Source organism: Lissotriton helveticus, chromosome 11 (genome assembly GCF_964261635.1).
Source record: "Lissotriton helveticus chromosome 11, aLisHel1.1, whole genome shotgun sequence".
Lineage (NCBI taxonomy): Eukaryota > Metazoa > Chordata > Amphibia > Caudata > Salamandridae > Lissotriton > Lissotriton helveticus.
Window position 1 is genome coordinate 38,266,647 of NC_136072.1, and position 22,617 is coordinate 38,289,263.

At 43.9% G+C, this 22,617-nt stretch overlaps 29 non-coding genes across 29 annotated transcripts; all 29 read right to left on the reverse strand.

The window, feature by feature from the left end:
• Positions 1-340: 340 nt before the first annotated feature.
• Positions 341-412, reverse strand: TRNAM-CAU (transfer RNA methionine (anticodon CAU)). Its single transcript has one exon. It is a non-coding gene; the product is annotated as a tRNA-Met (tRNA).
• Positions 413-1,040: 628 nt separating this feature from the next.
• TRNAG-UCC (transfer RNA glycine (anticodon UCC)) lies at positions 1,041-1,112 on the reverse strand. Its single transcript has one exon. It is a non-coding gene; the product is annotated as a tRNA-Gly (tRNA).
• A 547-nt stretch (positions 1,113-1,659) lies between these two features.
• On the reverse strand, positions 1,660-1,731 carry TRNAM-CAU (transfer RNA methionine (anticodon CAU)). Its single transcript has one exon. It is a non-coding gene; the product is annotated as a tRNA-Met (tRNA).
• A 904-nt stretch (positions 1,732-2,635) lies between these two features.
• Positions 2,636-2,707, reverse strand: TRNAG-CCC (transfer RNA glycine (anticodon CCC)). Its single transcript has one exon. It is a non-coding gene; the product is annotated as a tRNA-Gly (tRNA).
• A 551-nt stretch (positions 2,708-3,258) lies between these two features.
• TRNAM-CAU (transfer RNA methionine (anticodon CAU)) lies at positions 3,259-3,330 on the reverse strand. Its single transcript has one exon. It is a non-coding gene; the product is annotated as a tRNA-Met (tRNA).
• Positions 3,331-3,958: 628 nt separating this feature from the next.
• TRNAG-UCC (transfer RNA glycine (anticodon UCC)) lies at positions 3,959-4,030 on the reverse strand. The gene has a single exon. It is a non-coding gene; the product is annotated as a tRNA-Gly (tRNA).
• A 547-nt stretch (positions 4,031-4,577) lies between these two features.
• TRNAM-CAU (transfer RNA methionine (anticodon CAU)) lies at positions 4,578-4,649 on the reverse strand. The gene has a single exon. It is a non-coding gene; the product is annotated as a tRNA-Met (tRNA).
• Positions 4,650-5,543: 894 nt separating this feature from the next.
• Positions 5,544-5,615, reverse strand: TRNAG-CCC (transfer RNA glycine (anticodon CCC)). Its single transcript has one exon. It is a non-coding gene; the product is annotated as a tRNA-Gly (tRNA).
• Positions 5,616-6,166: 551 nt separating this feature from the next.
• Positions 6,167-6,238, reverse strand: TRNAM-CAU (transfer RNA methionine (anticodon CAU)). Its single transcript has one exon. It is a non-coding gene; the product is annotated as a tRNA-Met (tRNA).
• A 628-nt stretch (positions 6,239-6,866) lies between these two features.
• On the reverse strand, positions 6,867-6,938 carry TRNAG-UCC (transfer RNA glycine (anticodon UCC)). The gene has a single exon. It is a non-coding gene; the product is annotated as a tRNA-Gly (tRNA).
• Positions 6,939-7,485: 547 nt separating this feature from the next.
• On the reverse strand, positions 7,486-7,557 carry TRNAM-CAU (transfer RNA methionine (anticodon CAU)). Its single transcript has one exon. It is a non-coding gene; the product is annotated as a tRNA-Met (tRNA).
• Positions 7,558-8,461: 904 nt separating this feature from the next.
• On the reverse strand, positions 8,462-8,533 carry TRNAG-CCC (transfer RNA glycine (anticodon CCC)). Its single transcript has one exon. It is a non-coding gene; the product is annotated as a tRNA-Gly (tRNA).
• Positions 8,534-9,084: 551 nt separating this feature from the next.
• Positions 9,085-9,156, reverse strand: TRNAM-CAU (transfer RNA methionine (anticodon CAU)). The gene has a single exon. It is a non-coding gene; the product is annotated as a tRNA-Met (tRNA).
• Positions 9,157-9,784: 628 nt separating this feature from the next.
• Positions 9,785-9,856, reverse strand: TRNAG-UCC (transfer RNA glycine (anticodon UCC)). Its single transcript has one exon. It is a non-coding gene; the product is annotated as a tRNA-Gly (tRNA).
• A 547-nt stretch (positions 9,857-10,403) lies between these two features.
• TRNAM-CAU (transfer RNA methionine (anticodon CAU)) lies at positions 10,404-10,475 on the reverse strand. The gene has a single exon. It is a non-coding gene; the product is annotated as a tRNA-Met (tRNA).
• A 904-nt stretch (positions 10,476-11,379) lies between these two features.
• On the reverse strand, positions 11,380-11,451 carry TRNAG-CCC (transfer RNA glycine (anticodon CCC)). The gene has a single exon. It is a non-coding gene; the product is annotated as a tRNA-Gly (tRNA).
• Positions 11,452-12,002: 551 nt separating this feature from the next.
• Positions 12,003-12,074, reverse strand: TRNAM-CAU (transfer RNA methionine (anticodon CAU)). Its single transcript has one exon. It is a non-coding gene; the product is annotated as a tRNA-Met (tRNA).
• Positions 12,075-12,702: 628 nt separating this feature from the next.
• Positions 12,703-12,774, reverse strand: TRNAG-UCC (transfer RNA glycine (anticodon UCC)). The gene has a single exon. It is a non-coding gene; the product is annotated as a tRNA-Gly (tRNA).
• Positions 12,775-13,321: 547 nt separating this feature from the next.
• On the reverse strand, positions 13,322-13,393 carry TRNAM-CAU (transfer RNA methionine (anticodon CAU)). Its single transcript has one exon. It is a non-coding gene; the product is annotated as a tRNA-Met (tRNA).
• An 894-nt stretch (positions 13,394-14,287) lies between these two features.
• TRNAG-CCC (transfer RNA glycine (anticodon CCC)) lies at positions 14,288-14,359 on the reverse strand. The gene has a single exon. It is a non-coding gene; the product is annotated as a tRNA-Gly (tRNA).
• Positions 14,360-14,912: 553 nt separating this feature from the next.
• Positions 14,913-14,984, reverse strand: TRNAM-CAU (transfer RNA methionine (anticodon CAU)). The gene has a single exon. It is a non-coding gene; the product is annotated as a tRNA-Met (tRNA).
• A 628-nt stretch (positions 14,985-15,612) lies between these two features.
• Positions 15,613-15,684, reverse strand: TRNAG-UCC (transfer RNA glycine (anticodon UCC)). Its single transcript has one exon. It is a non-coding gene; the product is annotated as a tRNA-Gly (tRNA).
• A 547-nt stretch (positions 15,685-16,231) lies between these two features.
• On the reverse strand, positions 16,232-16,303 carry TRNAM-CAU (transfer RNA methionine (anticodon CAU)). The gene has a single exon. It is a non-coding gene; the product is annotated as a tRNA-Met (tRNA).
• An 893-nt stretch (positions 16,304-17,196) lies between these two features.
• Positions 17,197-17,268, reverse strand: TRNAG-CCC (transfer RNA glycine (anticodon CCC)). The gene has a single exon. It is a non-coding gene; the product is annotated as a tRNA-Gly (tRNA).
• A 551-nt stretch (positions 17,269-17,819) lies between these two features.
• Positions 17,820-17,891, reverse strand: TRNAM-CAU (transfer RNA methionine (anticodon CAU)). Its single transcript has one exon. It is a non-coding gene; the product is annotated as a tRNA-Met (tRNA).
• Positions 17,892-18,519: 628 nt separating this feature from the next.
• Positions 18,520-18,591, reverse strand: TRNAG-UCC (transfer RNA glycine (anticodon UCC)). The gene has a single exon. It is a non-coding gene; the product is annotated as a tRNA-Gly (tRNA).
• Positions 18,592-20,101: 1,510 nt separating this feature from the next.
• TRNAG-CCC (transfer RNA glycine (anticodon CCC)) lies at positions 20,102-20,173 on the reverse strand. The gene has a single exon. It is a non-coding gene; the product is annotated as a tRNA-Gly (tRNA).
• A 1,251-nt stretch (positions 20,174-21,424) lies between these two features.
• TRNAG-UCC (transfer RNA glycine (anticodon UCC)) lies at positions 21,425-21,496 on the reverse strand. Its single transcript has one exon. It is a non-coding gene; the product is annotated as a tRNA-Gly (tRNA).
• A 547-nt stretch (positions 21,497-22,043) lies between these two features.
• On the reverse strand, positions 22,044-22,115 carry TRNAM-CAU (transfer RNA methionine (anticodon CAU)). The gene has a single exon. It is a non-coding gene; the product is annotated as a tRNA-Met (tRNA).
• Positions 22,116-22,617: the final 502 nt, after the last annotated feature.

Sequence of the window (22,617 nt, forward strand, 5' to 3'; positions counted from 1 at the left end):
TAACATATAGAGGCAGCAAGGGAAGCAAAGCAGGGAAGAGAAAGAGAGAACATTCCATGAAATGCCCAGGAGATAGATAAGAGCAGAACAAAAAGGGAAGAATGAAATTCAAAGCCTGCACAGAAAAGTGTTTGAAGGTCCCACCAGTCATGTATGCTTATTATTGTGTGTCTTTACTTTCAAAGTACAGGGTGGATCCTTTGACACTCCCTCTCTTGTATTTAAGCAGACACAGATAGTTGAGAAGTCTTATATCACTTAGCTGGCACAAGCTTGCGCTTTTCCTTTCCGGCAGCGTGGAAATGACAGCTTGGTCCTTGGAAGAAAAATCAAGCAAAATTAGCAGAGGATGGTTTCGATCCATCGACCTCTGGGTTATGGGCCCAGCACGCTTCCGCTGCGCCACTCTGCTCCTTTATCAGAGTGTTCTCTTTATGCAGATGAGGAGCATTCAGGGGAGTGACATGGGCGTTCGGGACGTGAGAGGACGATGGGCAGGAAACTGTGCAAATTTGAAGCATCCATCCTTCCTGCTGCAGTCAGAGGCTCTTTCCAAGAACATCTGCCTCTTGGATTCCTCTCAACTTGCCTTCTGATAAAACATTTTGTGAGCCGCAGTTACCTTCGGCGCCTACAATGTGGCGCTACATTCAGGTGAGAGCACAAGTATGCCCAAAATATTGGGGACTTTTGCCAGATTTATCGATGGATTTTACATATTTTTTTCAGAGGCTAGACATTACCTAGGAATGCTTTTTAACATAGAGATGCTTTAGGTATAATGTGTGGTCGGGCCTCAGCCCGTTCATTGTCTTCCCACTGTAACATATTTATTACCAGCTCATGTGAGTGGTGACTCTGCTTTATGAAACTTATCATATAGTAGGACAATGAGTATGGCAGAAGGGGCGATCGAGATGCTTGCCTACATATTTGTTTATTTTTTATATAATGGCTGATTAATCTGTTCATGATATTTCCATTTTGTGACATGTTGCATTAAAATATATCCTGATTGCAGAATATATAAGAATTGGTACTGCGTTGGCCGGGAATCGAACCCAGGTCAACTGCTTGGAAGGCAGCTATGCTCACCACTATACCACCAACGCCCTCTGATATGTGCAATCTCGGTTCTAAACATTACGACCCTGAGTTCAATGTCTATCTTGCACCAGCTTCAATGGTGCATTTGGTTTAGATACCAACATGAGAAGCAGTAGAAAGGTTTTAGCAGATTGTAAGGAACTGGGATTGAAACCAAGGACAAAGCTGTGAAGAAGAGAAGAATGGTAAGCAGCAGTACAAATAATGGATATGAACATATAGAGGCAGCATGGGAAGCAAAGCAGGGAAAAGAAAGAGAGAACATTCCAGGAAATGCCCAGGAGATAGATAAGAGCAGAACAAAAAGGGAAGAATGATATTCAAAGCATGCCCAGAAAAGTGTTTGAAGGTCCCACCAGTCATTTATGCTTATTATTGTGTGTCTTTACTTTCAAGGTACAGGGTGGATCCCTTGACGATCCCTCTCTTGTATTTCAGCAGACACAGATAGTTCAGAAGTCGTTTCTACCATAGCTGGCACAAGCTTGCGCTTTTCCTTGCTGGCAGCCTTAAAATGACAGCTTGGTCCTTGGAAGAAAAATCAAGCAAAATTAGCAGAGGATGGTTTCGATCCATCGACCTCTGGGTTATGGGCCCAGCACGCTTCCGCTGCGCCACTCTGCTGCATTGGGACAGTGTTCTCTTTATGCAGATGAGGAGCATTCAGCAGAGTAGCGTGGGATTGGTCGGGCTCTCACCTCATTTGCCTAAGTATATCGCAAGGCATGCTGGGTATAGAAAAACTTCATCTTCCCCTCTCGCAATCAGTCATAACTGAAAGTCAGACATTCTCAGGCACTAGCCGTTTCAAACCTTTATCAAGACAGCAGCTCTTGAACCCTCTATATCTCTCTCTCTGATACTAGCGCTAGCATGCTCAGGATTTGGCTTTACCTAGGTGCCAGAGATCTACCCGGTGAGGGCTTGCCCGGTGTGAGGCTTTTGAGCGTTTGGGAGCGTTCGGGACGTGAGTGGACGTTGGACAGGAAACTATGCAAATTTGAATCATCCAACCTTCCTGCTGCATTGAGACGCTCTTTCCATGGACATCTGCCCCTTGGATTCCTCTCAACTTGCCTTCTGATAAAACATTTTGTGAGCCGCAGGTACCTTCGACAGCTACAAGGTGGCGCTACATGCAGGTGAGAGCACAAGTATGCACAAAATGTTAAGGACTTTTGACAGATTTATCGGTGGATCTTGTATATTTTTTTCAGAGGCTAGATATTGCCTAGAAATGCTTTCTAACATAGAGATGCTAGAGTTATAATGTCTGGTCGGGCCTCAGCCCTTTCATTGTCTGCCCACTGTAACATATTTATTACCAGCACATGTGAGTGGTGACTCTGCTTTATGAAACTTATCATATATTAGGCCAATGAATGTAGCAGAAGGGGCGATCGAGAGGTTTGCCTACGTATTTGTTTATTTCTTTATATATGGCTGATTAATCTGTTCATGATATTTCCATTTTGTGAAATGTTGAATTAAAGTATATCCTGCTTGCAGAATATATAAGTATTTGCATTGCGTTGGCCGGGAATCGAACCCAGGTCAACTGCTTGGGAAGCAGCTATGCTCACCACTATACCACCAACGCCCTCTGACATTTGCGCTCTCGGTTCTAAATATTATGACCCAGAGATCAATGACTATCTTGCACCAGCTTCAATGGTGCATTTGGTTTAGATACCAACATGAAAAGCAGTAGAACGTTATTTGCAGAGGGTAAGGAACTGGGGATTAAAACCAAGGACAAAGCTGTGCAGATGAGAAGAATGGAAAGCAGCAGTACAATTAATATATATATATAACATATAGAGGCAGCAAGGGAAGCAAAGCAGGGAAGAGAAAGAGAGAACATTCCATGAAATGCCCAGGAGATAGATAAGAGCAGAACAAAAAGGGAAGAATGAAATTCAAAGCCTGCACAGAAAAGTGTTTGAAGGTCCCACCAGTCATGTATGCTTATTATTGTGTGTCTTTACTTTCAAAGTACAGGGTGGATCCTTTGACACTCCCTCTCTTGTATTTCAGCAGACACAGATAGTTGAGAAGTCTTATATCACTTAGCTGGCACAAGCTTGCGCTTTTCCTTTCCGGCAGCGTGGAAATGACAGCTTGGTCCTTGGAAGAAAAATCAAGCAAAATTAGCAGAGGATGGTTTCGATCCATCGACCTCTGGGTTATGGGCCCAGCACGCTTCCGCTGCGCCACTCTGCTCCTTTATCAGAGTGTTCTCTTTATGCAGATGAGGAGCATTCAGGGGAGTGACGTGGGCGTTCGGGACGTGAGAGGACGATGGGCAGGAAACTGTGCAAATTTGAAGCATCCATCCTTCCTGCTGCAGTCAGAGGCTCTTTCCAAGAACATCTGCCTCTTGGATTCCTCTCAACTTGCCTTCTGATAAAACATTTTGTGAGCCGCAGTTACCTTCGGCCCCTACAAGGTGGCGCTACATTCAGGTGAGAGCACAAGTATGCCCAAAATATTGGGGACTTTTGCCAGATTTATCGATGGATTTTACATATTTTTTTCAGAGGCTAGACATTACCTAGGAATGCTTTTTAACATAGAGATGCTTTAGGTATAATGTGTGGTCGGGCCTCAGCCCGTTCATTGTCTTCCCACTGTAACATATTTATTACCAGCTCATGTGAGTGGTGACTCTGCTTTATGAAACTTATCATATAGTAGGACAATGAGTATGGCAGAAGGGGCGATCGAGATGCTTGCCTACATATTTGTTTATTTTTTATATAATGGCTGATTAATCTGTTCATGATATTTCCATTTTGTGACATGTTGCATTAAAATATATCCTGATTGCAGAATATATAAGAATTGGTACTGCGTTGGCCGGGAATCGAACCCGGGTCAACTGCTTGGAAGGCAGCTATGCTCACCACTATACCACCAACGCCCTCTGATCTGTGCAATCTCGGTTCTAAACATTACGACCCTGAGTTCAATGTCTATCTTGCACCAGCTTCAATGGTGCATTTGGTTTAGATACCAACATGAGAAGCAGTAGAAAGGTTTTAGCAGATTGTAAGGAACTGGGATTGAAACCAAGGACAAAGCTGTGAAGAAGAGAAGAATGGTAAGCAGCAGTACAAATAATGGATATGAACATATAGAGGCAGCATGGGAAGCAAAGCAGGGAAAAGAAAGAGAGAACATTCCAGGAAATGCCCAGGAGATAGATAAGAGCAGAACAAAAAGGGAAGAATGATATTCAAAGCATGCCCAGAAAAGTGTTTGAAGGTCCCACCAGTCATTTATGCTTATTATTGTGTGTCTTTACTTTCAAGGTACAGGGTGGATCCCTTGACGATCCCTCTCTTGTATTTCAGCAGACACAGATAGTTCAGAAGTCGTTTCTACCATAGCTGGCACAAGCTTGCGCTTTTCCTTGCTGGCAGCCTTAAAATGACAGCTTGGTCCTTGGAAGAAAAATCAAGCAAAATTAGCAGAGGATGGTTTCGATCCATCGACCTCTGGGTTATGGGCCCAGCACGCTTCCGCTGCGCCACTCTGCTGCATTGGGACAGTGTTCTCTTTATGCAGATGAGGAGCATTCAGCAGAGTAGCGTGGGATTGGTCGGGCTCTCACCTCATTTGCCTAAGTATATCGCAAGGCATGCTGGGTATAGAAAAACTTCATCTTCCCCTCTCGCAATCAGTCATAACTGAAAGTCAGACATTCTCAGGCACTAGCCATTTCAAACCTTTATCAAGACAGCAGCTCTTGAACCCTCTATATCTCTCTCTCCGATACTAGCGCTAGCATGCTCAGGATTTGGCTATACCTGGGTGCCAGAGATCTACCCGGTGAGGGCTTGCCCGGTGTGAGGCTTTTGAGCGTTTGGGAGCGTTGTGGACGTTGGACAGGAAACTATGCAAATTTGAATCATCCAACCTTCCTGCTGCATTGAGACGCTCTTTCCATGGACATCTGCCCCTTGGATTCCTCTCAACTTGCCTTCTGATAAAACATTTTGTGAGCCGCAGGTACCTTCGACAGCTACAAGGTGGCGCTACATGCAGGTGAGAGCACAAGTATGCGCAAAATGTTAAGGACTTTTGACAGATTTATCGGTGGATCTTGTATATTTTTTTCAGAGGCTAGATATTGCCTAGAAATGCTTTCTAACATAGAGATGCTAGAGTTATAATGTCTGGTCGGGCCTCAGCCCTTTCATTGTCTGTCCACTGTAACATATTTATTACCAGCACATGTGAGTGGTGACTCTGCTTTATGAAACTTATCATATATTAGGCCAATGAATGTAGCAGAAGGGGCGATCGAGAGGTTTGCCTACGTATTTGTTTATTTCTTTATATATGGCTGATTAATCTGTTCATGATATTTCCATTTTGTGAAATGTTGAATTAAAGTATATCCTGCTTGCAGAATATATAAGTATTTGCATTGCGTTGGCCGGGAATCGAACCCGGGTCAACTGCTTGGGAAGCAGCTATGCTCACCACTATACCACCAACGCCCTCTGACATTTGCGCTCTCGGTTCTAAATATTATGACCCAGAGATCAATGACTATCTTGCACCAGCTTCAATGGTGCATTTGGTTTAGATACCAACATGAAAAGCAGTAGAACGTTATTTGCAGAGGGTAAGGAACTGGGGATTAAAACCAAGGACAAAGCTGTGCAGATGAGAAGAATGGAAAGCAGCAGTACAAATAATATATATATATAACATATAGAGGCAGCAAGGGAAGCAAAGCAGGGAAGAGAAAGAGAGAACATTCCATGAAATGCCCAGGAGATAGATAAGAGCAGAACAAAAAGGGAAGAATGAAATTCAAAGCCTGCACAGAAAAGTGTTTGAAGGTCCCACCAGTCATGTATGCTTATTATTGTGTGTCTTTACTTTCAAAGTACAGGGTGGATCCTTTGACACTCCCTCTCTTGTATTTAAGCAGACACAGATAGTTGAGAAGTCTTATATCACTTAGCTGGCACAAGCTTGCGCTTTTCCTTTCCGGCAGCGTGGAAATGACAGCTTGGTCCTTGGAAGAAAAATCAAGCAAAATTAGCAGAGGATGGTTTCGATCCATCGACCTCTGGGTTATGGGCCCAGCACGCTTCCGCTGCGCCACTCTGCTCCTTTATCAGAGTGTTCTCTTTATGCAGATGAGGAGCATTCAGGGGAGTGACATGGGCGTTCGGGACGTGAGAGGACGATGGGCAGGAAACTGTGCAAATTTGAAGCATCCATCCTTCCTGCTGCAGTCAGAGGCTCTTTCCAAGAACATCTGCCTCTTGGATTCCTCTCAACTTGCCTTCTGATAAAACATTTTGTGAGCCGCAGTTACCTTCGGCGCCTACAATGTGGCGCTACATTCAGGTGAGAGCACAAGTATGCCCAAAATATTGGGGACTTTTGCCAGATTTATCGATGGATTTTACATATTTTTTTCAGAGGCTAGACATTACCTAGGAATGCTTTTTAACATAGAGATGCTTTAGGTATAATGTGTGGTCGGGCCTCAGCCCGTTCATTGTCTTCCCACTGTAACATATTTATTACCAGCTCATGTGAGTGGTGACTCTGCTTTATGAAACTTATCATATAGTAGGACAATGAGTATGGCAGAAGGGGCGATCGAGATGCTTGCCTACATATTTGTTTATTTTTTATATAATGGCTGATTAATCTGTTCATGATATTTCCATTTTGTGACATGTTGCATTAAAATATATCCTGATTGCAGAATATATAAGAATTGGTACTGCGTTGGCCGGGAATCGAACCCAGGTCAACTGCTTGGAAGGCAGCTATGCTCACCACTATACCACCAACGCCCTCTGATATGTGCAATCTCGGTTCTAAACATTACGACCCTGAGTTCAATGTCTATCTTGCACCAGCTTCAATGGTGCATTTGGTTTAGATACCAACATGAGAAGCAGTAGAAAGGTTTTAGCAGATTGTAAGGAACTGGGATTGAAACCAAGGACAAAGCTGTGAAGAAGAGAAGAATGGTAAGCAGCAGTACAAATAATGGATATGAACATATAGAGGCAGCATGGGAAGCAAAGCAGGGAAAAGAAAGAGAGAACATTCCAGGAAATGCCCAGGAGATAGATAAGAGCAGAACAAAAAGGGAAGAATGATATTCAAAGCATGCCCAGAAAAGTGTTTGAAGGTCCCACCAGTCATTTATGCTTATTATTGTGTGTCTTTACTTTCAAGGTACAGGGTGGATCCCTTGACGATCCCTCTCTTGTATTTCAGCAGACACAGATAGTTCAGAAGTCGTTTCTACCATAGCTGGCACAAGCTTGCGCTTTTCCTTGCTGGCAGCCTTAAAATGACAGCTTGGTCCTTGGAAGAAAAATCAAGCAAAATTAGCAGAGGATGGTTTCGATCCATCGACCTCTGGGTTATGGGCCCAGCACGCTTCCGCTGCGCCACTCTGCTGCATTGGGACAGTGTTCTCTTTATGCAGATGAGGAGCATTCAGCAGAGTAGCGTGGGATTGGTCGGGCTCTCACCTCATTTGCCTAAGTATATCGCAAGGCATGCTGGGTATAGAAAAACTTCATCTTCCCCTCTCGCAATCAGTCATAACTGAAAGTCAGACATTCTCAGGCACTAGCCGTTTCAAACCTTTATCAAGACAGCAGCTCTTGAACCCTCTATATCTCTCTCTCTGATACTAGCGCTAGCATGCTCAGGATTTGGCTTTACCTAGGTGCCAGAGATCTACCCGGTGAGGGCTTGCCCGGTGTGAGGCTTTTGAGCGTTTGGGAGCGTTCGGGACGTGAGTGGACGTTGGACAGGAAACTATGCAAATTTGAATCATCCAACCTTCCTGCTGCATTGAGACGCTCTTTCCATGGACATCTGCCCCTTGGATTCCTCTCAACTTGCCTTCTGATAAAACATTTTGTGAGCCGCAGGTACCTTCGACAGCTACAAGGTGGCGCTACATGCAGGTGAGAGCACAAGTATGCACAAAATGTTAAGGACTTTTGACAGATTTATCGGTGGATCTTGTATATTTTTTTCAGAGGCTAGATATTGCCTAGAAATGCTTTCTAACATAGAGATGCTAGAGTTATAATGTCTGGTCGGGCCTCAGCCCTTTCATTGTCTGCCCACTGTAACATATTTATTACCAGCACATGTGAGTGGTGACTCTGCTTTATGAAACTTATCATATATTAGGCCAATGAATGTAGCAGAAGGGGCGATCGAGAGGTTTGCCTACGTATTTGTTTATTTCTTTATATATGGCTGATTAATCTGTTCATGATATTTCCATTTTGTGAAATGTTGAATTAAAGTATATCCTGCTTGCAGAATATATAAGTATTTGCATTGCGTTGGCCGGGAATCGAACCCGGGTCAACTGCTTGGGAAGCAGCTATGCTCACCACTATACCACCAACGCCCTCTGACATTTGCGCTCTCGGTTCTAAATATTATGACCCAGAGATCAATGACTATCTTGCACCAGCTTCAATGGTGCATTTGGTTTAGATACCAACATGAAAAGCAGTAGAACGTTATTTGCAGAGGGTAAGGAACTGGGGATTAAAACCAAGGACAAAGCTGTGCAGATGAGAAGAATGGAAAGCAGCAGTACAAATAATATATATATATAACATATAGAGGCAGCAAGGGAAGCAAAGCAGGGAAGAGAAAGAGAGAACATTCCATGAAATGCCCAGGAGATAGATAAGAGCAGAACAAAAAGGGAAGAATGAAATTCAAAGCCTGCACAGAAAAGTGTTTGAAGGTCCCACCAGTCATGTATGCTTATTATTGTGTGTCTTTACTTTCAAAGTACAGGGTGGATCCTTTGACACTCCCTCTCTTGTATTTAAGCAGACACAGATAGTTGAGAAGTCTTATATCACTTAGCTGGCACAAGCTTGCGCTTTTCCTTTCCGGCAGCGTGGAAATGACAGCTTGGTCCTTGGAAGAAAAATCAAGCAAAATTAGCAGAGGATGGTTTCGATCCATCGACCTCTGGGTTATGGGCCCAGCACGCTTCCGCTGCGCCACTCTGCTCCTTTATCAGAGTGTTCTCTTTATGCAGATGAGGAGCATTCAGGGGAGTGACATGGGCGTTCGGGACGTGAGAGGACGATGGGCAGGAAACTGTGCAAATTTGAAGCATCCATCCTTCCTGCTGCAGTCAGAGGCTCTTTCCAAGAACATCTGCCTCTTGGATTCCTCTCAACTTGCCTTCTGATAAAACATTTTGTGAGCCGCAGTTACCTTCGGCGCCTACAATGTGGCGCTACATTCAGGTGAGAGCACAAGTATGCCCAAAATATTGGGGACTTTTGCCAGATTTATCGATGGATTTTACATATTTTTTTCAGAGGCTAGACATTACCTAGGAATGCTTTTTAACATAGAGATGCTTTAGGTATAATGTGTGGTCGGGCCTCAGCCCGTTCATTGTCTTCCCACTGTAACATATTTATTACCAGCTCATGTGAGTGGTGACTCTGCTTTATGAAACTTATCATATAGTAGGACAATGAGTATGGCAGAAGGGGCGATCGAGATGCTTGCCTACATATTTGTTTATTTTTTATATAATGGCTGATTAATCTGTTCATGATATTTCCATTTTGTGACATGTTGCATTAAAATATATCCTGATTGCAGAATATATAAGAATTGGTACTGCGTTGGCCGGGAATCGAACCCAGGTCAACTGCTTGGAAGGCAGCTATGCTCACCACTATACCACCAACGCCCTCTGATATGTGCAATCTCGGTTCTAAACATTACGACCCTGAGTTCAATGTCTATCTTGCACCAGCTTCAATGGTGCATTTGGTTTAGATACCAACATGAGAAGCAGTAGAAAGGTTTTAGCAGATTGTAAGGAACTGGGATTGAAACCAAGGACAAAGCTGTGAAGAAGAGAAGAATGGTAAGCAGCAGTACAAATAATGGATATGAACATATAGAGGCAGCATGGGAAGCAAAGCAGGGAAAAGAAAGAGAGAACATTCCAGGAAATGCCCAGGAGATAGATAAGAGCAGAACAAAAAGGGAAGAATGATATTCAAAGCATGCCCAGAAAAGTGTTTGAAGGTCCCACCAGTCATTTATGCTTATTATTGTGTGTCTTTACTTTCAAGGTACAGGGTGGATCCCTTGACGATCCCTCTCTTGTATTTCAGCAGACACAGATAGTTCAGAAGTCGTTTCTACCATAGCTGGCACAAGCTTGCGCTTTTCCTTGCTGGCAGCCTTAAAATGACAGCTTGGTCCTTGGAAGAAAAATCAAGCAAAATTAGCAGAGGATGGTTTCGATCCATCGACCTCTGGGTTATGGGCCCAGCACGCTTCCGCTGCGCCACTCTGCTGCATTGGGACAGTGTTCTCTTTATGCAGATGAGGAGCATTCAGCAGAGTAGCGTGGGATTGGTCGGGCTCTCACCTCATTTGCCTAAGTATATCGCAAGGCATGCTGGGTATAGAAAAACTTCATCTTCCCCTCTCGCAATCAGTCATAACTGAAAGTCAGACATTCTCAGGCACTAGCCGTTTCAAACCTTTATCAAGACAGCAGCTCTTGAACCCTCTATATCTCTCTCTCTGATACTAGCGCTAGCATGCTCAGGATTTGGCTTTACCTAGGTGCCAGAGATCTACCCGGTGAGGGCTTGCCCGGTGTGAGGCTTTTGAGCGTTTGGGAGCGTTCGGGACGTGAGTGGACGTTGGACAGGAAACTATGCAAATTTGAATCATCCAACCTTCCTGCTGCATTGAGACGCTCTTTCCATGGACATCTGCCCCTTGGATTCCTCTCAACTTGCCTTCTGATAAAACATTTTGTGAGCCGCAGGTACCTTCGACAGCTACAAGGTGGCGCTACATGCAGGTGAGAGCACAAGTATGCACAAAATGTTAAGGACTTTTGACAGATTTATCGGTGGATCTTGTATATTTTTTTCAGAGGCTAGATATTGCCTAGAAATGCTTTCTAACATAGAGATGCTAGAGTTATAATGTCTGGTCGGGCCTCAGCCCTTTCATTGTCTGCCCACTGTAACATATTTATTACCAGCACATGTGAGTGGTGACTCTGCTTTATGAAACTTATCATATATTAGGCCAATGAATGTAGCAGAAGGGGCGATCGAGAGGTTTGCCTACGTATTTGTTTATTTCTTTATATATGGCTGATTAATCTGTTCATGATATTTCCATTTTGTGAAATGTTGAATTAAAGTATATCCTGCTTGCAGAATATATAAGTATTTGCATTGCGTTGGCCGGGAATCGAACCCAGGTCAACTGCTTGGGAAGCAGCTATGCTCACCACTATACCACCAACGCCCTCTGACATTTGCGCTCTCGGTTCTAAATATTATGACCCAGAGATCAATGACTATCTTGCACCAGCTTCAATGGTGCATTTGGTTTAGATACCAACATGAAAAGCAGTAGAACGTTATTTGCAGAGGGTAAGGAACTGGGGATTAAAACCAAGGACAAAGCTGTGCAGATGAGAAGAATGGAAAGCAGCAGTACAATTAATATATATATATAACATATAGAGGCAGCAAGGGAAGCAAAGCAGGGAAGAGAAAGAGAGAACATTCCATGAAATGCCCAGGAGATAGATAAGAGCAGAACAAAAAGGGAAGAATGAAATTCAAAGCCTGCACAGAAAAGTGTTTGAAGGTCCCACCAGTCATGTATGCTTATTATTGTGTGTCTTTACTTTCAAAGTACAGGGTGGATCCTTTGACACTCCCTCTCTTGTATTTCAGCAGACACAGATAGTTGAGAAGTCTTATATCACTTAGCTGGCACAAGCTTGCGCTTTTCCTTTCCGGCAGCGTGGAAATGACAGCTTGGTCCTTGGAAGAAAAATCAAGCAAAATTAGCAGAGGATGGTTTCGATCCATCGACCTCTGGGTTATGGGCCCAGCACGCTTCCGCTGCGCCACTCTGCTCCTTTATCAGAGTGTTCTCTTTATGCAGATGAGGAGCATTCAGGGGAGTGACGTGGGCGTTCGGGACGTGAGAGGACGATGGGCAGGAAACTGTGCAAATTTGAAGCATCCATCCTTCCTGCTGCAGTCAGAGGCTCTTTCCAAGAACATCTGCCTCTTGGATTCCTCTCAACTTGCCTTCTGATAAAACATTTTGTGAGCCGCAGTTACCTTCGGCCCCTACAAGGTGGCGCTACATTCAGGTGAGAGCACAAGTATGCCCAAAATATTGGGGACTTTTGCCAGATTTATCGATGGATTTTACATATTTTTTTCAGAGGCTAGACATTACCTAGGAATGCTTTTTAACATAGAGATGCTTTAGGTATAATGTGTGGTCGGGCCTCAGCCCGTTCATTGTCTTCCCACTGTAACATATTTATTACCAGCTCATGTGAGTGGTGACTCTGCTTTATGAAACTTATCATATAGTAGGACAATGAGTATGGCAGAAGGGGCGATCGAGATGCTTGCCTACATATTTGTTTATTTTTTATATAATGGCTGATTAATCTGTTCATGATATTTCCATTTTGTGACATGTTGCATTAAAATATATCCTGATTGCAGAATATATAAGAATTGGTACTGCGTTGGCCGGGAATCGAACCCGGGTCAACTGCTTGGAAGGCAGCTATGCTCACCACTATACCACCAACGCCCTCTGATCTGTGCAATCTCGGTTCTAAACATTACGACCCTGAGTTCAATGTCTATCTTGCACCAGCTTCAATGGTGCATTTGGTTTAGATACCAACATGAGAAGCAGTAGAAAGGTTTTAGCAGATTGTAAGGAACTGGGATTGAAACCAAGGACAAAGCTGTGAAGAAGAGAAGAATGGTAAGCAGCAGTACAAATAATGGATATGAACATATAGAGGCAGCATGGGAAGCAAAGCAGGGAAAAGAAAGAGAGAACATTCCAGGAAATGCCCAGGAGATAGATAAGAGCAGAACAAAAAGGGAAGAATGATATTCAAAGCATGCCCAGAAAAGTGTTTGAAGGTCCCACCAGTCATTTATGCTTATTATTGTGTGTCTTTACTTTCAAGGTACAGGGTGGATCCCTTGACGATCCCTCTCTTGTATTTCAGCAGACACAGATAGTTCAGAAGTCGTTTCTACCATAGCTGGCACAAGCTTGCGCTTTTCCTTGCTGGCAGCCTTAAAATGACAGCTTGGTCCTTGGAAGAAAAATCAAGCAAAATTAGCAGAGGATGGTTTCGATCCATCGACCTCTGGGTTATGGGCCCAGCACGCTTCCGCTGCGCCACTCTGCTGCATTGGGACAGTGTTCTCTTTATGCAGATGAGGAGCATTCAGCAGAGTAGCGTGGGATTGGTCGGGCTCTCACCTCATTTGCCTAAGTATATCGCAAGGCATGCTGGGTATAGAAAAACTTCATCTTCCCCTCTCGCAATCAGTCATAACTGAAAGTCAGACATTCTCAGGCACTAGCCATTTCAAACCTTTATCAAGACAGCAGCTCTTGAACCCTCTATATCTCTCTCTCCGATACTAGCGCTAGCATGCTCAGGATTTGGCTATACCTGGGTGCCAGAGATCTACCCGGTGAGGGCTTGCCCGGTGTGAGGCTTTTGAGCGTTTGGGAGCGTTGTGGACGTTGGACAGGAAACTATGCAAATTTGAATCATCCAACCTTCCTGCTGCATTGAGACGCTCTTTCCATGGACATCTGCCCCTTGGATTCCTCTCAACTTGCCTTCTGATAAAACATTTTGTGAGCCGCAGGTACCTTCGACAGCTACAAGGTGGCGCTACATGCAGGTGAGAGCACAAGTATGCGCAAAATGTTAAGGACTTTTGACAGATTTATCGGTGGATCTTGTATATTTTTTTCAGAGGCTAGATATTGCCTAGAAATGCTTTCTAACATAGAGATGCTAGAGTTATAATGTCTGGTCGGGCCTCAGCCCTTTCATTGTCTGTCCACTGTAACATATTTATTACCAGCACATGTGAGTGGTGACTCTGCTTTATGAAACTTATCATATATTAGGCCAATGAATGTAGCAGAAGGGGCGATCGAGAGGTTTGCCTACGTATTTGTTTATTTCTTTATATATGGCTGATTAATCTGTTCATGATATTTCCATTTTGTGAAATGTTGAATTAAAGTATATCCTGCTTGCAGAATATATAAGTATTTGCATTGCGTTGGCCGGGAATCGAACCCGGGTCAACTGCTTGGGAAGCAGCTATGCTCACCACTATACCACCAACGCCCTCTGACATTTGCGCTCTCGGTTCTAAATATTATGACCCAGAGATCAATGACTATCTTGCACCAGCTTCAATGGTGCATTTGGTTTAGATACCAACATGAAAAGCAGTAGAACGTTATTTGCAGAGGGTAAGGAACTGGGGATTAAAACCAAGGACAAAGCTGTGCAGATGAGAAGAATGGAAAGCAGCAGTACAATTAATATATATATATATAACATATAGAGGCAGCAAGGGAAGCAAAGCAGGGAAGAGAAAGAGAGAACATTCCATGAAATGCCTAGGAGATAGATAAGAGCAGAACAAAAAGGGAAGAATGAAATTCAAAGCCTGCACAGAAAAGTGTTTGAAGGTCCCACCAGTCATGTATGCTTATTATTGTGTGTCTTTACTTTCAAAGTACAGGGTGGATCCTTTGACACTCCCTCTCTTGTATTTCAGCAGACACAGATAGTTGAGAATTCTTATATCACTTAGCTGGCACAAGCTTGCGCTTTTCCTTTCCGGCAGCGTGGAAATGACAGCTTGGTCCTTGGAAGAAAAATCAAGCAAAATTAGCAGAGGATGGTTTCGATCCATCGACCTCTGGGTTATGGGCCCAGCACGCTTCCGCTGCGCCACTCTGCTCCTTTATCAGAGTGTTCTCTTTATGCAGATGAGGAGCATTCAGGGGAGTGACGTGGGCGTTCGGGACGTGAGAGGACGATGGGCAGGAAACTGTGCAAATTTGAAGCATCCATCCTTCCTGCTGCAGTCAGAGGCTCTTTCCAAGAACATCTGCCTCTTGGATTCCTCTCAACTTGCCTTCTGATAAAACATTTTGTGAGCCGCAGTTACCTTCGGCGCCTACAAGGTGGCGCTACATTCAGGTGAGAGCACAAGTATGCCCAAAATATTGGGGACTTTTGCCAGATTTATCGATGGATTTTACATATTTTTTTCAGAGGCTAGACATTACCTAGGAATGCTTTTTAACATAGAGATGCTTTAGGTATAATGTGTGGTCGGGCCTCAGCCCGTTCATTGTCTTCCCACTGTAACATATTTATTACCAGCTCATGTGAGTGGTGACTCTGCTTTATGAAACTTATCATATAGTAGGACAATGAGTATGGCAGAAGGGGCGATCGAGATGCTTGCCTACATATTTGTTTATTTTTTATATAATGGCTGATTAATCTGTTCATGATATTTCCATTTTGTGACATGTTGCATTAAAATATATCCTGATTGCAGAATATATAAGAATTGGTACTGCGTTGGCCGGGAATCGAACCCGGGTCAACTGCTTGGAAGGCAGCTATGCTCACCACTATACCACCAACGCCCTCTGATCTGTGCAATCTCGGTTCTAAACATTACGACCCTGAGTTCAATGTCTATCTTGCACCAGCTTCAATGGTGCATTTGGTTTAGATACCAACATGAGAAGCAGTAGAAAGGTTTTAGCAGATTGTAAGGAACTGGGATTGAAACCAAGGACAAAGCTGTGAAGAAGAGAAGAATGGTAAGCAGCAGTACAAATAATGGATATGAACATATAGAGGCAGCATGGGAAGCAAAGCAGGGAAAAGAAAGAGAGAACATTCCAGGAAATGCCCAGGAGATAGATAAGAGCAGAACAAAAAGGGAAGAATGATATTCAAAGCATGCCCAGAAAAGTGTTTGAAGGTCCCACCAGTCATTTATGCTTATTATTGTGTGTCTTTACTTTCAAGGTACAGGGTGGATCCCTTGACGATCCCTCTCTTGTATTTCAGCAGACACAGATAGTTCAGAAGTCGTTTCTACCATAGCTGGCACAAGCTTGCGCTTTTCCTTGCTGGCAGCCTTAAAATGACAGCTTGGTCCTTGGAAGAAAAATCAAGCAAAATTAGCAGAGGATGGTTTCGATCCATCGACCTCTGGGTTATGGGCCCAGCACGCTTCCGCTGCGCCACTCTGCTGCGTTGGGACAGTGTTCTCTTTATGCAGATGAGGAGCATTCAGCAGAGTAGCGTGGGATTGGTCGGGCTCTCACCTCATTTGCCTAAGTATATCGCAAGGCATGCTGGGTATAGAAAAACTTCATCTTCCCCTCTCGCAATCAGTCATAACTGAAAGTCAGACATTCTCAGGCACTAGCCGTTTCAAACCTTTATCAAGACAGCAGCTCTTGAACCCTCTATATCTCTCTCTCTGATACTAGCGCTAGCATGCTCAGGATTTGGCTTTACCTGGGTGCCAGAGATCTACCCGGTGAGGGCGAGGCTTTTGAGCGTTTGGGAGCGTTCGGGACGTGAGTGGACGTTGGACAGGAAACTATGCAAATTTGAATCATCCAACCTTCCTGCTGCATTGAGACGCTCTTTCCATGGACATCTGCCCCTTGGATTCCTCTCAACTTGCCTTCTGATAAAACATTTTGTGAGCCGCAGGTACCTTCGACAGCTACAAGGTGGCGCTACATGCAGGTGAGAGCACAAGTATGCACAAAATGTTAAGGACTTTTGACAGATTTATCGGTGGATCTTGTATATTTTTTTCAGAGGCTAGATATTGCCTAGAAATGCTTTCTAACATAGAGATGCTAGAGTTATAATGTCTGGTCGGGCCTCAGCCCTTTCATTGTCTGCCCACTGTAACATATTTATTACCAGCACATGTGAGTGGTGACTCTGCTTTATGAAACTTATCATATATTAGGCCAATGAATGTAGCAGAAGGGGCGATCGAGAGGTTTGCCTACGTATTTGTTTATTTCTTTATATATGGCTGATTAATCTGTTCATGATATTTCCATTTTGTGAAATGTTGAATTAAAGTATATCCTGCTTGCAGAATATATAAGTATTTGCATTGCGTTGGCCGGGAATCGAACCCGGGTCAACTGCTTGGGAAGCAGCTATGCTCACCACTATACCACCAACGCCCTCTGACATTTGTGCTCTCGGTTCTAAATATTATGACCCAGAGATCAATGACTATCTTGCACCAGCTTCAATGGTGCATTTGGTTTAGATACCAACATGAAAAGCAGTAGAACGTTATTTGCAGAGGGTAAGGAACTGGGGATTAAAACCAAGGACAAAGCTGTGCAGATGAGAAGAATGGAAAGCAGCAGTACAATTAATATATATATATAACATATAGAGGCAGCAAGGGAAGCAAAGCAGGGAAGAGAAAGAGAGAACATTCCATGAAATGCCTAGGAGATAGATAAGAGCAGAACAAAAAGGGAAGAATGAAATTCAAAGCCTGCACAGAAAAGTGTTTGAAGGTCCCACCAGTCATGTATGCTTATTATTGTGTGTCTTTACTTTCAAAGTACAGGGTGGATCCTTTGACACTCCCTCTCTTGTATTTCAGCAGACACAGATAGTTGAGAATTCTTATATCACTTAGCTGGCACAAGCTTGCGCTTTTCCTTTCCGGCAGCGTGGAAATGACAGCTTGGTCCTTGGAAGAAAAATCAAGCAAAATTAGCAGAGGATGGTTTCGATCCATCGACCTCTGGGTTATGGGCCCAGCACGCTTCCGCTGCGCCACTCTGCTCCTTTATCAGAGTGTTCTCTTTATGCAGATGAGGAGCATTCAGGGGAGTGACGTGGGCGTTCGGGACGTGAGAGGACGATGGGCAGGAAACTGTGCAAATTTGAAGCATCCATCCTTCCTGCTGCAGTCAGAGGCTCTTTCCAAGAACATCTGCCTCTTGGATTCCTCTCAACTTGCCTTCTGATAAAACATTTTGTGAGCCGCAGTTACCTTCGGCGCCTACAAGGTGGCGCTACATTCAGGTGAGAGCACAAGTATGCCCAAAATATTGGGGACTTTTGCCAGATTTATCGATGGATTTTACATATTTTTTTCAGAGGCTAGACATTACCTAGGAATGCTTTTTAACATAGAGATGCTTTAGGTATAATGTGTGGTCGGGCCTCAGCCCGTTCATTGTCTTCCCACTGTAACATATTTATTACCAGCTCATGTGAGTGGTGACTCTGCTTTATGAAACTTATCATATAGTAGGACAATGAGTATGGCAGAAGGGGCGATCGAGATGCTTGCCTACATATTTGTTTATTTTTTATATAATGGCTGATTAATCTGTTCATGATATTTCCATTTTGTGACATGTTGCATTAAAATATATCCTGATTGCAGAATATATAAGAATTGGTACTGCGTTGGCCGGGAATCGAACCCGGGTCAACTGCTTGGAAGGCAGCTATGCTCACCACTATACCACCAACGCCCTCTGATCTGTGCAATCTCGGTTCTAAACATTACGAGCCTGAGTTCAATGTCTATCTTGCACCAGCTTCAATGGTGCATTTGGTTAAGATACCAACATGAGAAGCAGTAGAAAGGTTTTAGCAGATTGTAAGGAACTGGGATTGAAACCAAGGACAAAGCTGTGAAGAAGAGAAGAATGGTAAGCAGCAGTACAAATAATGGATATGAACATATAGAGGCAGCATGGGAAGCAAAGCAGGGAAAAGAAAGAGAGAACATTCCAGGAAATGCCCAGGAGATAGATAAGAGCAGAACAAAAAGGGAAGAATGATATTCAAAGCATGCCCAGAAAAGTGTTTGAAGGTCCCACCAGTCATTTATGCTTATTATTGTGTGTCTTTACTTTCAAGGTACAGGGTGGATCCCTTGACGATCCCTCTCTTGTATTTCAGCAGACACAGATAGTTCAGAAGTCGTTTCTACCATAGCTGGCACAAGCTTGCGCTTTTCCTTGCTGGCAGCCTTAAAATGACAGCTTGGTCCTTGGAAGAAAAATCAAGCAAAATTAGCAGAGGATGGTGTGATCCATCGACCTCTGGGTTATGGGCCCAGCACGCTTCCGCTGCGCCACTCTGCTGCGTTGGGACAGTGTTCTCTTTATGCAGATGAGGAGCATTCAGCAGAGTAGCGTGGGATTGGTCGGGCTCTCACCTCATTTGCCTAAGTATATCGCAAGGCATGCTGGGTATAGAAAAACTTCATCTTCCCCTCTCGCAATCAGTCATAACTGAAAGTCAGACATTCTCAGGCACTAGCCGTTTCAAACCTTTATCAAGACAGCAGCTCTTGAACCCTCTATATCTCTCTCTCTGATACTAGCGCTAGCATGCTCAGGATTTGGCTTTACCTGGGTGCCAGAGATCTACCCGGTGAGGGGAGGCTTTTGAGCGTTTGGGAGCGTTTGGGAGCATTCTGGACGTTGGACAGGAAACTATGCAAATTTGAATCATCCAACCTTCCTGCTGCATTGAGACGCTCTTTCCATGGACATCTGCCCCTTGGATTCCTCTCAACTTGCCTTCTGATAAAACATTTTGTGAGCCGCAGGTACCTTCGACAGCTACAAGGTGGCGCTACATGCAGGTGAGAGCACAAGTATGCACAAAATGTTAAGGACTTTTGACAGATTTATCGGTGGATCTTGTATATTTTTTTCAGAGGCTAGATATTGCCTAGAAATGCTTTCTAACATAGAGATGCTAGAGTTATAATGTCTGGTCGGGCCTCAGCCCTTTCATTGTCTGCCCACTGTAACATATTTATTACCAGCACATGTGAGTGGTGACTCTGCTTTATGAAACTTATCATATATTAGGCCAATGAATGTAGCAGAAGGGGCGATTGAGAGGTTTGCCTACGTATTTGTTTATTTCTTTATATATGGCTGATTAATCTGTTCATGATATTTCCATTTTGTGAAATGTTGAATTAAAGTATATCCTGCTTGCAGAATATATAAGTATTTGCATTGCGTTGGCCGGGAATCGAACCTGGGTCAACTGCTTGGGAAGCAGCTATGCTCACCACTATACCACCAACGCCCTCTGACATTTGCGCTCTCGGTTCTAAATATTATGACCCAGAGATCAATGACTATCTTGCACCAGCTTCAATGGTGCATTTGGTTTAGATACCAACATGAAAAGCAGTAGAACGTTATTTGCAGAGGGTAAGGAACTGGGGATTAAAACCAAGGACAAAGCTGTGCAGATGAGAAGAATGGAAAGCAGCAGTACAATTAATATATATATATAACATATAGAGGCAGCAAGGGAAGCAAAGCAGGGAAGAGAAAGAGAGAACATTCCATGAAATGCCCAGGAGATAGATAAGAGCAGAACAAAAAGGGAAGAATGAAATTCAAAGCCTGCACAGAAAAGTGTTTGAAGGTCCCACCAGTCATGTATGCTTATTATTGTGTGTCTTTACTTTCAAAGTACAGGGTGGATCCTTTGACACTCCCTCTCTTGTATTTCAGCAGACACAGATAGTTGAGAAGTCTTATATCACTTAGCTGGCACAAGCTTGCGCTTTTCCTTTCCGGCAGCGTGGAAATGACAGCTTGGTCCTTGGAAGAAAAATCAAGCAAAATTAGCAGAGGATGGTTTCGATCCATCGACCTCTGGGTTATGGGCCCAGCACGCTTCCGCTGTGCCACTCTGCTCCTTTATCAGAGTGTTCTCTTTATGCAGATGAGGAGCATTCAGGGGAGTGACATGGGCGTTCGGGACGTGAGAGGACGATGGGCAGGAAACTGTGCAAATTTGAAGCATCCATCCTTCCTGCTGCAGTCAGAGGCTCTTTCCAAGAACATCTGCCTCTTGGATTCCTCTCAACTTGCCTTCTGATAAAACATTTTGTGAGCCGCAGTTACCTTCGGCGCCTACAAGGTGGCGCTACATTCAGGTGAGAGCACAAGTATGCCCAAAATATTGGGGACTTTTGCCAGATTTATCGATGGATTTTACATATTTTTTTCAGAGGCTAGACATTACCTAGGAATGCTTTTTAACATAGAGATGCTTTAGGTATAATGTGTGGTCGGGCCTCAGCCCGTTCATTGTCTTCCCACTGTAACATATTTATTACCAGCTAATGTGAGTGGTGACTCTGCTTTATGAAACTTATCATATAGTAGGACAATGAGTATGGCAGAAGGGGCGATCGAGATGCTTGCCTACATATTTGTTTATTTTTTATATAATGGCTGATTAATCTGTTCATGATATTTCCATTTTGTGACATGTTGCATTAAAATATATCCTGATTGCAGAATATATAAGAATTGGTACTGCGTTGGCCGGGAATCGAACCCAGGTCAACTGCTTGGAAGGCAGCTATGCTCACCACTATACCACCAACGCCCTCTGATCTGTGCAATCTCGGTTCTAAACATTACGAGCCTGAGTTCAATGTCTATCTTGCACCAGCTTCAATGGTGCATTTGGTTTAGATACCAACATGAGAAGCAGTAGAAAGGTTTTAGCAGATTGTAAGGAACTGGGATTGAAACCAAGGACAAAGCTGTGAAGAAGAGAAGAATGGTAAGCAGCAGTACAAATAATGGATATGAACATATAGAGGCAGCATGGGAAGCAAAGCAGGGAAAAGAAAGAGAGAACATTCCAGGAAATGCCCAGGAGATAGATAAGAGCAGAACAAAAAGGGAAGAATGATATTCAAAGCATGCCCAGAAAAGTGTTTGAAGGTCCCACCAGTCATTTATGCTTATTATTGTGTGTCTTTACTTTCAAGGTACAGGGTGGATCCCTTGACGATCCCTCTCTTGTATTTCAGCAGACACAGATAGTTCAGAAGTCGTTTCTACCATAGCTGGCACAAGCTTGCGCTTTTCCTTGCTGGCAGCCTTAAAATGACAGCTTGGTCCTTGGAAGAAAAATCAAGCAAAATTAGCAGAGGATGGTTTCGATCCATCGACCTCTGGGTTATGGGCCCAGCACGCTTCCGCTGCGCCACTCTGCTGCATTGGGACAGTGTTCTCTTTATGCAGATGAGGAGCATTCAGCAGAGTAGCGTGGGATTGGTCGGGCTCTCACCTCATTTGCCTAAGTATATCGCAAGGCATGCTGGGTATAGAAAAACTTCATCTTCCCCTCTCGCAATCAGTCATAACTGAAAGTCAGACATTCTCAGGCACTAGCCGTTTCAAACCTTTATCAAGACAGCAGCTCTTGAACCCTCTATATCTCTCTCTCTGATACTAGCGCTAGCATGCTCAGGATTTGGCTTTACCTAGGTGCCAGAGATCTACCCGGTGAGGGCTTGCCCGGTGTGAGGCTTTTGAGCGTTTGGGAGCGTTCGGGACGTGAGTGGACGTTGGACAGGAAACTATGCAAATTTGAATCATCCAACCTTCCTGCTGCATTGAGACGCTCTTTCCATGGACATCTGCCCCTTGGATTCCTCTCAACTTGCCTTCTGATAAAACATTTTGTGAGCCGCAGGTACCTTCGACAGCTACAAG